Source organism: Lissotriton vulgaris, chromosome 6 (assembly GCF_964263255.1).
Source record: "Lissotriton vulgaris chromosome 6, aLisVul1.2, whole genome shotgun sequence".
NCBI classification, from domain to species: Eukaryota; Metazoa; Chordata; class Amphibia; order Caudata; family Salamandridae; genus Lissotriton; species Lissotriton vulgaris.
Window position 1 is genome coordinate 1386872067 of NC_141694.1, and position 15325 is coordinate 1386887391.

The 15325-nt window shown below is 45.8% G+C and overlaps 1 long non-coding RNA gene across 2 annotated transcripts in view; it reads left to right on the forward strand.

Moving 5' to 3' along the window:
• The window catches only part of LOC147708903 (uncharacterized), a 110601-nt gene that overhangs the window by 35291 nt on the left and 59985 nt on the right, over positions 1–15325 (forward strand). Inside the window, exon 5 of one of the 2 annotated variants that reach the window (XR_015296663.1) lies at positions 8733–8846. This is a non-coding gene — a long non-coding RNA (uncharacterized LOC147708903). Of the gene's footprint in view, positions 1–8732; positions 8854–15325 lie in introns of those variants that run through there. The other variant, XR_015296662.1, reaches the window with a different exon arrangement.

Genomic DNA, 15325 nt, shown 5'->3' on the forward strand with positions numbered 1-15325 from the left:
TCTCCACACAGTCTGGTTCGGCGGATAATGCTATAGCCTCGGATGGAGGCACTGTGACCAATCCCTCTCAGGCTCGGCCTGGTGAGATGACAGTCTCAATCATTTACCAGACTATCATGGTTCATCGTGAAGAAACGCGTCAGGAGAGTGCTCGTACGCAGGGTGCATGCCGCAGGATGCAAAATTCAATCCGCAGAGTTGCTAAAACATGCTCTGATATCGCCGCCAGAATCGTAGAAGCTGAGGAAAGGATTTCCAGAAGGGTCTTACGGATTTGATTAAAGCACAAGAAGACGATATGCTCTGGAAATTGACTGATCTTGAAAATAGGGCCAGGAGGAACAATCTGAGGATCCTAGGGATTCCGGAAGGCAGTGAAGGGTCGGACATTAGGCAGTTTGTCGTGGGAACTCTTCTCTGAAGCTTTTCCAGATGTAAAGCAGTGAGACTGGCAACTTGAAGTGCAATGTGAGCATCGCTTTCCCTTCAAGCAAAGACAAAAGTCTGGCCAGGCTTGCGATAAGCCTCGGGCAATATTAATTTGCTTGAATAATTTCTTGGCCCAGGAGAAGATCTATGATTTAGCTAGGCCACACAAGAAAAGGGCAGGGAAAGGCTGTGAGTGTTTTGTTAGACCAGATTTTTGTCTGGCAACTGTTGAGCGGAGGTGACAGCTCCGCCAGCTAATAGTCCCGTTTCAAGTGAAGGGTGCTCAAGCCTTCCTGCTCTATCCTTCAAAGTTGAAAATAATTTATCAGGGCCAGACCAGATTTTTTCTTTCAGAAGTTCAGGCGAAGGAGTTTTTGAACTCTATATAGTTTAGTATTTTTTTGTCCTATTTCCTTATCATCTCAGGTTTTTTTCTGAGGTATCAAAGGTGAGGGTCGAGCCAATTGCTAGGGCTTTTCAGTAATTTGGTTCTATTTTCCTTTCCTGGATTATAATTGGCTCAAATCCTCAGGTGCGAGTAATTATGGGGTTAAGGATCTAGGGGAGAGTGGGGGAAACCAGCCCATTCCATCACAAGGACTACGGTCCTGTTGACCTATAAGGGGTGTGTCGGGGTGGGGGGGTTTGGCGTGGGGGGGTTCTAGGGGTCAAGGGTTGGAGCAGAGGTGGGGTAAATAGACCTTCATCCATCTGCACGACATACGGGTCAAATTTAGATGACCCAGAAGTGATAAAAGATCTAAATTTAGAATTAGCAACATGCAATTAGCAATGTTTCTCTGTGGGGATTTGAATATTAATTTGGCTGGCAATTTTAATCTTACAAGTGTTCAAAAGTATTCTGGTAGGAAGCCCAGGGTCTTTAAGGCCCTCCAGACTTTAGTTCAAGACTAAGAGCATGCACTGGTCGACATCTGGTATAGGCATAATAATGATAAAGATGGTTACACATATTATTCTGCCCCCCATAATAAAATGGTCCGGCTGGATTATTTCTTTATGTCTGATCAGGTGGCAGAGGCGGATTCTGTTGTAGTATCCCCAAGAATTCTATCCAATCATAATCCATTGGTAGTGGAATGTCCCTGGGCTCGGCTTGCTAAAGCTCCTAGTACATGGACATTCGAAAGAAAACTATTGATGGATCAATGTTATCTGGAACATTCGAGAAAGTGGATAATTGAAATGTTTAATATTATTAAAGAACTGCCTCTGACTGTATAGTTTGGGACACACTTAAGGCTGCAGTGTGGGGGAGACCAAGAGCTTTGCAGCTTTTCGCTGGAAGTCTGTTCAAGAGCTGATTAAGTGCCGTGTGGAGGAGTTGCGGTGGGCAGAGATGGAATTAACACGCAATATCAAAGATGGCCTCAACATAGATCAGAGTCAGCAGACTGTGGCCATAACTAAGTCTAAATTACTGGAATTCTTTGGGCAGGATTTGGCTTCTAAGTATCTGCGATACCGTAAAATGATGTACGAATTTGGGGAAAACTCAGGAAGAATTCTTGCCAAAAGACTCCAACAGAAAAATTTGTCAAACCGAATAATTCTAATTCAGGATTAGCAAGGCGACATTCAGGACATGCAGGAGGGGGTCATGGATGTTTTTCAGGAGTTTTACACCCTGCTCTATACGGAAGATTGTTCTAGACTCCAGACTGAGTCTCTGGTTGAGGGTTATCTTCAGGATATTGATACCTTTAAAGTCACAACTGGACAGAATGAGGCTCTCTCTGCCCCAATTATGTGGGAGGAGGTTATGTTGGCAATAAATTCTCTGGCCAATGGAAAGGCGGCTGGCCCTGATGCCATTCCTTTAGAATTTTATAGGGCGTTCTGTACAGAGATCAGCCAGGACATGCTATCAGTTTTCAGGGCAGCACAGGGGGTGGGGGGGGGGTCATACCGGATTCGTGGTGGCAAACTATGATTGTTCTTTTCAAGAAAAAAGACAAGCCCGAGCTAAACCCCTCATCGTATCGACCAATTTATTTTCTTATTACCGATAGCAAAATAAACTCAAAAATGTTATCCTCCAGATTGCGGAGGTTATTACCCTGCAAGTTTCTCTGCGCCAGCACGGGTTTATCCCGGGCAGGGATACGGCCGACCATGTTCGACGGGTCATTTCCTTATGGGACTGGGCGCAGGCTACTGGCTCCCCCCTAGGTGTGATCATGTTGGACACCGAGAAGGCGTTTGACAGTGTCTCCTGGGGGGTTTTATGGACAGTGCTTCGCTGGAAGGGCTTTAGTACCGAGTTTATTCAGGCTGTTCAGGCACTGTATTTCTCTCCAGCCGCAACACTTCGCATTTATGGTCAGGGGTCAGGGCTTTTTAACATCAGCAGGGGCACCAAGTAAGGGTGTCTCTGCTCGCCCCTCCTCTTGGCTCTGTACATTGATCCTTTTCTCTGTAAGATCGAAGGGAATGCGGGTATCTTGCCAATTAGGATCAATGGCACAGACTATAAGACGCTAGCCTATGCGGATGACATTGTGGTCTTATCCAGTGATGTTGGTCTTGCCTTTGCAGCCTTGAAGACTCTTGCCGAACTGTATGGCTTGTTATCAGGATTTAAGCTGAATGTATTAAAAACGCAGGTTATTCAATCAACTGCTATGTGTTCTTCCGATGTCCCTGTTGTTACTTAAGCAACATATCTAGGGGTTAAAATCACTGCTTCTGTAGCGAATATCCCCGATCGAATGTCCTCCCAGTGGTTGAATCCGTCAACGCCAAGTTGGAAAGATTAGAACATTTGCATCTTTCTTTACATTGCAGCTGTAATGTACTCAAAATTCTGGTCCTTCCAAAATTTTGGTATTTATGTAGAACTATCCCACTAGAGCTCTCCCAAGTGAGTTTTGTCAGGGCTGAAAGGATCTGCCAAAGGTTTCTCTGGGGATATTGTCGCTCACGCAGGGTAGGTAAGTGGATGTTTCTTCCTAGGGATCATGGTGGCTGGGCGGTTCCAAATCATTTATTATATTATTGGTCTTCCATGTTGCAACACTTTGGGGTCCCGTTGTTGGGAGATAGGGCAGAGGATCCGGTATCTAATAGACCCACTATTTATGAGATAGGCTTGGGAGAGGCCGCTAAGGATGTTTTAACCCGAATCCTTGAGCAAAGCTATTTCAAGAAAACAAGGTTCAAAGTCATTGCTACACTGTTTTCAGTCTGGCGGAAAATTCGATACAAATGGGCAATTCCGAACATTAATCTTTACACGCCTTTTACAGCTGTCGGAGTGTTGCCTCCTATCTTCCAGGATCAGGTCATCTTCAGATAGCAGCTATTGGGGTTAAAGGATATAGGCGCTTTAGGTCTTGATGGATAAATGGCCTCTTTTTCCTATTTAAGGGATAAGTTTCATCTAAATACCCACAACTTCTTTAAATATCTTCAGATTAGAACTTTTATTGAGAAACACCTACATGACAACCCAACAATGTTCGACAAGGTTACTGTAATAGAATTAGTCCAAAGGAGGGTTAGAATAGGTACGATCTATCAATATCTGTTATCTGATGTTCCGGATGATCTCAATCTACAGAACCTTAAGTGGGAGGGGAAACTTGGGAAGACTGGGGTGGATATAAGGCCCGCATTTGAATTAGCAAGTTATGTCTTAGTCTCTGGTAGCCTACGGACTCAAAGCTATATGGCAATGTAGGACCTATACTATACACCAGCAAAATCGCAAAGTGGGGGGTCGGAAGGGAGATTGTTGTGCTAGGTGTGGGTTTCAAGCAGCTGATGCCATGCATATGTTTTATTTGTGTCGAAATGTGGGTGGATTTCTTCATGAAGTGGAGTGTTTCATAAATTCAATGCTTAATATCCGGCTCACTATTTCTTCGGAGATGGTGATAATGGGGTGGGAAGGCACGGGGATGGTTGAAAGAACTAGATATGTCTCTGCTTTTTTGTTTGTAGTAATGTCTATGATTCTGCTCTGTATCACCTCCCAATGGTTAATCCTGAAGCACCCACTTTCTTTAATTGGAGAGCTAGGATGCTTGCTGTGTATAATTTGGAGTCTTCCCTGTTTCTATTAAGTGGGATAAGGAGACGTGAGTTGGCCCTTAAGATCTGGGCCCCAGTAGTCGAATGGCTAAAGCAGTGATCTCTTGTTACGGAATAGGCCCAAACTTATATTCTATGTATAATGCTGTTTTCTTTTTTATATAGCTCCCTTGTTCCATTGTCTTTATTCTGCCTATTAGGATGTATTTTTTTCTGTATTCTCCGCTGTGTTTCCTTTGTATCATGCTTTTTTTTTCATATGTCTTTGGTTTTGCATATCTCTGTAAATAGTGCTTGCCACGACTGGTTTTGATTTTCAAATCAATAAAATAAAGTTTTTAAAAAAATGAACATTTGGCAGAAAAAAGGACAGCCTTAGCACTACCGATTTTGATTTGGAGATGCTAAGTTGGGCCACTCCCATTAATTCTGAGCACCCTCCAAGGCCTCTTTGACACAAACCTCAGCAGGTTGTAGAAACAGTTTGAACCCTGACAGAGGGGCCAATACCTCATATAAATAGGAGATTATCAAGAGATCCAGATGCGATTCTGGTGGAAGAATATTTCAGCCATCTTAGATTTAGAGCTTCTGGTAATTTCTACAGTAAAATGAAGAGGAAGTTCTTCAGAAGCGGTGTGCATAGGGCAAGAAAGTAGACTGGTTTGGGTGGCTAGTGCATATTCAAACATTACCTCTATATCTTCAGAACATTCAAACATTTGAGGAAACTACCTCTGAAGAAGAATGCCCAGCTTGAACAAAAAAGACTTCTAACCTGTGACTTCTGCCTGGCATCCAAAGACTGGCAATATGCTCCAAGGGTCAGGTGGCTGATCTCTTGTTTTTCTGCTCCAGTGCCAAAATGCTGAATGTCCAACGCCGTATTTGTGGTAGAGTAAAGTGTCTCCTAAATTCTAATTAATTCTGACTCTAAGTCTGAAGGTAAAACCTTAGACTAGGATGAGGCACCAAATTGTCACATTTGCCCTAACCTGGCAAGCCAAATCCAAAAGGAATGACGCCCCTCTCCTTGCTTCCTCCAACTAACCGATAACCATGCAAAGAATACAATGCTATACAGCAGTGGATTTGGGTAAAGGAAAGTGGTACAAGACATAGAAAAACAGACACACAAGCTATCTTCAGAGTGCCTGTGCTTACAACGGGGCTCAACATGCTCTCTAGAGGTGCAGATGTCTAAAACGAGAACAAACTCTTTTAGTTTTTCACCTTTTAATTTCCAGTACATTAGACATAATATGGTACACCACAAATGATATACCATGTGCCATTCTCTGTACTTCCTTCTCTTTACAGATTGGTGAAACTCTAGGTACAGCTGAAAAACAAATGCAACATCCATATTGTATATAAGGAAATACCTGAGCTAAATTACTTATTTTTAAGTCAGTAACTACCTTCAGTGATTCATCAGTGAAACATGCGCTCTGAACAGTGGCTGCTCGCATAGGGCTTGCTGCGGGGCGGTGAGGCGGGGGAGGGTCAAAGTGGGGGGTAGTAAACTCGGGGATACGACGGAACAACGAAAGTTATTATTACGTTCCTCCGTTCCGTCGTATGTCTGAGTTTACTACCCCCCACCCTTCCCTGCCCCATCTCACCGCCTACAGCACTCCCTATGCGAGCCGCCACTGGCTCTGAATACTTAATAATCTAACAAGTACATGAACTGTAAGACAAGGAAACATTAATTCCTTCTAGGCAACAAACAATCACTTACCCACAACTGTCAATAACTTAACAATATATTGGTTACTCAAAACAAATATGAACAAAGTTTGTACAGGTGAGGTTTCTCTTGTTGAGCAAATAGTGCACCTTAATTGCTATGAAATCTAGCCCTGTCCTTTACAGAGCTTTAGGCACCAAATCCAATGTCTTCATTGTAAGCTTGTTAATAATGTATCCGACTTTGAGGTTTCCTCGTCGGCTTCAGCTTTCATCCTTACCACACTAAAGGACTTTAGCTTTTATAAAAAAGACTAAGGGCCTAAGTACGAGTTTGGTGGTCCATTGGACCGCCAAACCTGCAGTGGAGATGCAGTGGCGGTAAGGGGCGCCGCACTAACGGTTCGACTCCCGTATTACTACTACAGTAGTTGGACCTCCATAGGACCATGGCAACCGCCAGGGATCCCAAGGGTCTGAGGCTACAATATGCTTGGCGGTGTCGCTACGGCACCGCCAAGCATATTACATTTTTCCTCACTGCCGACAGTCTCATGGCAGTGCTCACACCATGAAAATGCTGGCGGTGAGGAAACTAAGTGCCTCAGAGCCTGGGGATACATGCAGGGGGGAACATTGTGTGCCCCCTCCGTGAACACGCACCCCAATTCCTGCATGGCAGGGACTGAAAATACCATACCGTGCAGAACTTGCATTGGCGCTCCTTCGGCTCTGCAGTTCAAAGGCTCACATATGAGCCTTTGAACTGCACTACTGCGCCACCTGCCAGACCATGAAATAGCTTGTAATCTGGTGGGCGTGCGGCTGTCGACTTTGGCTTTGTGGGAGCAGGGCGCGAGGGCCCACTATCACACTGCCAAAGTTGTAACCAAGCCCTTAATCAGAAGTTAAAACTTTGGCCAGAGCGACCTACGTTGTTCTTCCGACCTCTTCTCTATCACATTCGGCATAAAATTGCACCTAGTTCCTGGTCTAATTCTGCTTGTGGATCTCATCTGGCCATGGCATCAAATGCCTGAAAAATTGTCGTGCAGCCACTCAAGAAGGGATGTTCAAGACCTCTCTCACTCTGAACTTGGACACAGTGTTATTTGTTCCTCACCTCCGAGGCAAGCAATCTTCATCAAGTTCATAAATAATATCATGAAATAACTCAAAAAGACTTTGCACCAGAACTCAATGACAGCCATACATTCTTGGGTTTCTACATTATTACCATCCTTGGCTTCAGATTGCTTGATGTCAATTGACTATTCTATACAGAGTGAGGTCATTACTTCCAGCTATCAAGGCCTTGCTGACATGTCATTCCTACGGTGGCAGTGCTCTAATGGCTGGCATCGGTGAGAACCCTCTGTGCCCCCTTTTTCTTGCAGTGAACTGCTGCATTCAAATTTCTGAGAACATGTAAGAGTATAACTCCCAACTATCAGAGAACTACACTGGTCCCCTTTGCCCATACACGTCACTTTCAAGACCTGTGGAACCACACATAGAAAACAAAATCAACATGTCCAGAGGCCTCCACAAGACGTGGGGGTGGCATAGGAGGATTAGAATCCAAGAAGTACAGGAAGGAAAGGGACATATATCAGTCCTACTCAGCTTTGCTTTGAGGGTGTGAAAGTTCATCTGGGTAGAAATCCAGAAATGACCATCTCTACCCTCTTCAGAAAGAGAAAAGAGCTCAGACCCTACTATTGAAGAAACCCCTTACTTCAGTGCAATCACTCGAGACACAGGTGCAAAAGAATAATGCCTACTCCTATCGACCTCACTTGCTAACATGCCCACTCCCCCCAGCCAAAATCCAAATATTCCTTCAGTTTCTCCTCCTCTGCCACTTTTGTTGTTCAACTCCCAAACCCATCCTTCCCTCCCCCACCAACCCTTGGTGCCTTTTAACAGGCTACAGCACTCCCATTGCTCTCTAGCTATGCTTACACTATGCAAATACAAATATATATGACATAAAGTACCCTCTAATGCACGAATTGCTATAAAATTACATCTCAGTATTGTAGGACTTTGGACCATGTACTCATCTGTGGCCTAAATCCCCACCTTTTAAGAAATTAATTGAAACAGGATTACCTTTCGGGAAGTCTGGGTTTTTTTTAGGGTTTGGGCGATCACAAGCCATTCAGGAAGACAACTACAGGTTCGTGAAATCGAAATCCAGCATGTGCATTTTGAAATAACTATAACATACATCAAAATTATACTCATGCGCGTGAAATTCATGAAACACGCCATAAGAGGGAGCAAGAGCACAGGAAAATCTTTGTTTAAAGTGAAGACTTTCATATTTAATATTGTTCCAACCTATTTAGCCCTGGCCTCAAAACCATCACTTTTCTAATATCTTTATGAAAATGTTCGTTTGAAGTTAAAATTTATGTTTTATGTACAATAAATACCGCTACCGAATATAAAACATGCTGCGGAAACTATAAAAATGCTATTTTGGGGGGGGAAATAGTATTGGAAGTAACTCTGGCTATTTCCCATTTTCTTTTTTTCTCCCTCACTAGCCAGCCAATGGACCTTTGACCCGAAGCAGAACCTTCGACCTGCGGTATGGTCTCACGGGACACACGTTTACCTCCTCGGGCTGCTTTCGAATTGAGCTGTGACAAGGGTCAAAGGTCAGTGGGACAGAAGAGAAAGAAATTGAGCTCATCTAAATTGCAAACATGAACATAAAAAATGATTTTCTGGAACAGTTAAAGTGGTTGTCCTTTGCTTAGAAAGTTTTCTACCTACGCCTAGCCAAAAGGGAAATGACACACTAGATGCTATCACAAATACTAGGCACAGTACACAAACATCACTGGAAGGTCAGGTCCTTGTTAGGTCAAGTAAGAGTTTGGCACCCATGATAATATTAGTTTGTATAATGTTTTGGGTTGACAATTTTCCTGGCTGGGCATAATACCTTGTGCCAAAAAAGGAATCGCAGAATACAACCAGATTAGTAAACAAAGGATGACGTAGATTAGTTCTTAAACTTGACGAGTAATGGAAAAGTGTTGATGTTCTTATCCAAAGAAAGCATAACATCGAAGTACCAACAAATTAATTTGCATGATGGCACAACTATTTATTTCGTTGGACTCTTAATGTGTGTTTGCACATAAACGCTGAATTTATATTCTACATGCTGTATTGGAATAAAAATGTAAATATTCATTTCTGAACAGCAGATATTTTGTAGACTAATTTGTCTTGTGAGTTTTCAAAAAAAATGCTTCGCTAAAACCTTTACGAAATGGTCGACTTGTCTAAATAATTTGCAGAAAACAAACAAAAAAATAACTGGTGTTTGCGTGGTATGTGTGTAAAATCAATGTAGGAATCGTGTGAAAAATTTCCCTTTAAATTTCGTTTTATGCAATTTATTGAATCCATTTTAAAGAAAGAAGAACAGTTTTGCTCTTAATTTGTTGCAACATCTGAAAGTTCATTGGGTCGTGACCCCCTCTTTAGGATAATTTTTCTGGGCACCTGCAAAGTCACTAGGCACGCGGTCTGAAACAAAGAAGCACACGCCGAACTACAGTTGCCAAGGGAACAGTTCTGGTTCATCAATGAATGGAAGGTTTTTGCCCCCACATTGACTGTCAGGAGCAGCCCATGCAGGCGCGTGCCAGCTGCTACTGAAAGAGCATTGTGTGAGACCAGAAGGCGGAAAGCACAACGGGCAGGCAAGCTACCACCGGAATAAGTTCATGTTGTGCAGCCACTAGTCAGTCACTTCCAGGGCTCAGCACTGTTACTGCTGTGCATGGAAAATTAACGTGGGTCAATAAAACATGCTATTTGGAGCAAGTGCACAAATAAACATAGATTCAGACATTTAAAACAAATTCCAGGTTGCCACAGCAAAACAGCCTAATTAATGTACCAAGACACTGGTACTGCCCCACTCAGATTGCATAGTACAATAAATGTAAGGAGAACAATTCTACTAATACCACAACGCTTTGCGAATCTCACTGCATGGATGTAATGCCTTGTGTCAAGGTTTTGGGTAAATAACTTGGGCCTCATTTATGAGGCTGTGCGTCACTTTTACGCCGCTGGTGTGTCACTTTTTGTGACGAACCAGTGGCGTAAACAATGCGCCTTGTTGCGCCATATTTACAAAGGGACGCATCTAGGTAGATGCGTCACTTTGTAAACCCCTGCGCCACATTATACCTGCGCCAGGTATAATGTATGCAAGGGGGGCGTATTGACGCAAGGAAGGGTCATAGAAGTGACGCAGTGAAATCTATGAGATTTCACTGCGCCACTTTTAGGACGCCGTTGCGTCAAAATCTTGCGCCTGCCTCACAGCAGGCATAAGACTGATGCAGGCCCTTTCACATGGGGCTTGCCCCATGTGAAAGGACGCATTGCTGGAGTTGCGTCACCTTTGTGACACACTCCAGCAATGCGTCACTTTTGCGCTTACAGATACGTCAGAAATACTGACGTATCTGTAACTCCTTGCGACATGATGCGTCATACATTAAATATGACGCATCAGGAATGTCTCAAGGAGTGCGCAGTGAGAAGTGACGCATCGCTGCTTTCACACAGCGGAGCGTCATTTCTCATAAATGAGGCCCCTAGTGTTTTTAACACGACTACAGATGAAATACAGCTTAGAATAAACCTTTTTATATAGATGCATATAAAATAATGTTGCATTTATTACCATTGTTGAGAAAGGGCAGTGGCGTTATACCCCCCATTCAGCACTGGCAATTAATATCATATTACGCAATGCAAATAAGCAGTTATAGTATCTCATACATCACATAACATCCTGAAGTTGAGTCTTAAAATATAATAAAATCAATGCATGACAAGAAAGTTCACCATGTAAATTTTCTGTTCTTTTCCAAGAAAACTACATTAGTGTTAAGTTCCTACAATGTTGACTATATGTACATATTTCGAAATGGTTTGTGGCTGCCAGATTGTTGTTACGAAATCACACTATGCAGCAAATAATTCTACCAGCACCCTTCTGCTCATCTAAAGTAGCATATGATCATGTAGGACCTAATTTATTAAAACAGAGGTAAACTATAGCACGATAAGCTTTCTTCTTGTCTGGGTGTAAATAAAGTTTAATTATTCATAAAACAATCCTACTGGAACAGGGTGCAAGGAGTTTCTGTGCTTCTGGCAAAGAAGAATATTTTGGAGTGCTTGTGACTCATCAGATCTTGCAGCTTAGATTCTCCCTTGGACGCAGATGCAAAATCCACCACCCAAACAAGTGGGTTGCCGATTCTTCTTTCCAGTGGTGAGTACTTAGGTACTTAGGGCCCGATGTAGGTAAACGGGATTTTCCGATTTCAAAATACCGAGGCGGGCCGAATCGGTATTCTGAAATCGGAAAACGAGATGTAGCAAAAAAATACCGAATGAAAACCGATTCGGTCGGCATCGGTAATGAGATTCGGTACGTTCCGATTCAGCTCGGTCCGAATCGGAAATTACCGAATCGGCCAACAACGAATCGGAAAATACCGATTCGGCTACCACCGAATCGGATATATCCGATTCTGCGAATACCGATTCGGTAAAAGCCGATTCGTTAAAAACCGAATCGGCAATCATAGACCCATGGCGAAAAAGCCCATAGGAATGCATTGCATGACCCGATTCGGCTTTTACCGAATCGGATAATACCGATTCGGATTTTACCGATTCGGATTTTACCGAATCGGTAAAAGCAGACTCGGCAATAGGCGATTCAGCCAATGAGGTGGCTCCCCCTCCCCCACCCAAACAGGGAGTGGCAACCCTGGCAGGTGCAGCCAATTAAGAAGTTTCTAGAAGTTTCTGGAAAGCCTGCCTGAGCCCAACACACAGTTAGCAGCAGTGGGAGAAGGAGGTTGCAGACTGAGCAGGAGCAGGAGAATATGGCAGATCAGGCAGGAAGCCAGAAGTCCTCCCAAAAGAGGAAGCCCAAATTCACCACCACAGAACTACAGGTGCTGGTTGAGGAGGTGGTGAGGGTGCACCGCCAGCTCTTTGGCAAGCTGTCCCTCAACGTGCCAGACAGCACCAAGAGGAGATTGTGGGCAGACATCGCCCAGAAGGTCAATGCTGCTGGAGTCACCCCCAGGTCCATTGAGGAACTTAAGAAAAGGTTTTATGACCTCCGCAGCCTCACGAAGAGGAAGCTGGCCGACCTCCAAAGGCAGGCTGGACTCACCGGAGGAGGCAAGAACCCGGCGCCACCCCTCACCGAGCTGGAGGAAATTGTCTCCAGCACCATCGAGAGGGAGAGCATCGTAGGGATCGGGACCCTGGACAGCACTGCGATGGCCACAGCTACAGGTAAGAAGCATGCGCATCATGACACACCCTACCAGACACCTCCCCATTAGACACAATGCATAGGCAAACACCAGCACTGTACTGTCACCAACATACAAGAGACAAGCATCATGGTACATGTAGTCAGCAGAAGTTAGCCAAATATGTCAGTGCAGAATCACAAGACAGGAAACAGTGTGACACGGTGTAAGGAGATGCAAGGACATGTGGAATGCCATAATTGTACTGACTGTAAAACATCGGCACTCAGTTTACAAATGCTTCTTTGTACCTAGGGGCACCATCAGGCGGCACCACTGTGGCAGCAGAGGGAGCTTCGACATCACATACTGCAGTGGCAGGGCCGAGCACCAGCCAGCCTGGCCAGGAGGAGGAGGATGAGGATGAGGAAGGAGACACCCCAGGGCTTGGAATGGAGGGAGTCCTGGTGATTGATTTCCAGGCAGTGCACTCCCCAGTACTGCCCAGCTCACCCCCCTTGCAATTTTCACCATACAACTCCCCAACAAGGCAGACCATTCCGCCGACAACAGCTCCTGCCACAACCGTGGCCTTGCCACCCGTCCTACCTGTCCTGGGAGCAGGGGCTCCGGGACCGGCCAGCACCACACCACCACCAGTGGCACCCCAGCCCACTCAGCAGGCCGGAGGCAGCAGTGCCAGACGCCGTGCCACCACCACCACCACCACCACCACCACTGCTGCACCAGCACGGGAGGGCAGTGTGTTCCTGGGCCTGGAGGGCCAGATGGTCAAAATCCAGCGCCAACAGGCCAGATCCACCATGGCCTGCCAACGCCAGCTCCTGCAGCACAACCTGCAGATGGGGGAGTTGGTGAAGGGGTTCCAGGCTGTTGTGGACAGCAACAAGGAGGTGGCAGCAGGGTTGGGCAGGCTGACCACTGCCATCACCCACTCCTCTGCCAGGCAGGAGGAGCATGAGGTTGCGCGCAGGAGGGATGCCCGGGTGCTCAACCGGGCCATGGCCCGCCTTGCAGCGGCGACCGCACAGCTGTGCCATCGTAGCTCAAATCAGGAGTCGGTGCTGAGTCAGCATACGGCTGAGCTGACCAGGGGGATGGCCAGGATCACCACGGCCATGGAGGCCATGTTAATATCAAACGCCGCCTCCAATCCTGCCCTGGACCTGGGTGATGCTGGAGACAGCAGCAGCCGCAGCAGCCCGGCCAGCGCTGCATCAGAGCCAAGGAGGAGCACCAGGCGATCCGCTGATGCTGCAGGCCATTCGGAGGGGGCCGAGGGACACCCCAGTGGGTCTGGAAAGCGGGCCAAAAAATAGGCTGGCAAGGGGGGATGATCAAACCAGAACCCTGGACTTTATTTGTTTTGACAGACTCCATTTTTTGATGCACTTCAGTGATGTAACTGTGGTGCATCACTATTAAAAATTTTATTTTCCAAGCAACATTTAGCTGTCTTTGCATCTGTACTCAGTCAGAAATAGTTCTCAGTGATCTCCTCACGTCTGTATCTGCCATCACATGGCGTACACACCCCAGCTGGCTGTGTCAGTGGCACAGCTTCGTCGTCGTCATAGTCCTCGTAGTCAGACAACTCCACCTCAGTGCCCTTCTTGACCGCAAGGTTGTGTAACATTGCACATACAGCTATGATCTTGCAGCAGGTGATGGGGGTATACTGCCTTGCACCTCCACTCTTGTGCAGGCATCTGAATCTACTTTTCCAGATGCCAAAGGTCCGTTCAACAACATTCCTGGTGCGTATGTGGGCACGGTTATACCTCCTTTGGCTGGGTGTGGAGGGGTTGAGGTAGGGGGTGAGTATGAATGAGCGGAGGGCATATGCACTGTCGCCTGGAAGAGAAAGGGGTCACATTAGACACATGCATACATGTATTACACCTACCTACTATGTGTTATGGGGGTCTGATGATGTGGCTCACCTAGGAGGTATCCTTCTCCAAAATCGCCAGCCATCAGCCGTGCATATATGCCGCTCTGTTGGAATATATAGGAGTCATGGGTACTCCCTGGAAATTTTGCTACCAGGTCTGTGATGGTGCACTTGGCATTGCAGATCACCTGCACGTTGATGGTGTGTGTCGATTTCCGATTGCGGTATATGTATTCGGTGTCCGCTGGTGGGCAAATCGGAATATGCGTGCCATCTATGCAACCGATGACTTGGGGAAAGTGTGCCATCTGGTAGAAGTCCGCTTTGGTTTGTAGCAGTTCTGCGTGGGTTGCAGGGAATGAGATGTATTGGTCCATCCTGTCTATCATGGCGTCAAGGAATATGTGGAAGAACCTTGACAGGCTGCTCTGGCTCACCCCTCCTGCTGCTGGTTCTCCACTTTGATAGCTGCCAGACGCTACCAGGTGTAGGCTGCATAGCACCTGGACGTGCGCAGGGATGGCGTGTGCCCTTGGGGTGTGGTGGTCCAAGTATGGCTTAAGGTCCCTGATGAGCTCAAGTATGGTGTCAGAGTCCAGCCTGTATCTCTGTAGGATCTCTGCCTCTGTGAGCATGAACAGGGTTATCCTCTGTCTGTAGACCTGTTCATTTCTTAGCCATTCCCTCAGTCCTTCCTGCTGTAGCCGTAGCCGCCTCGCAATGACATAGAAAGCTGCCATCCTGCAAGTTGCAATGCATTTTGGGACTGTTTATATGGGTTGGAGTTGGTTACCACCTGATTGCAATCCATGGTAAATACCGAGTGAATTCTACCGATTTTGAGCCGATTTCGGTGTTTCTGTGCCTCCCTACATCTCCCCAACTGTCGGAATCGGGGAATTTCCCG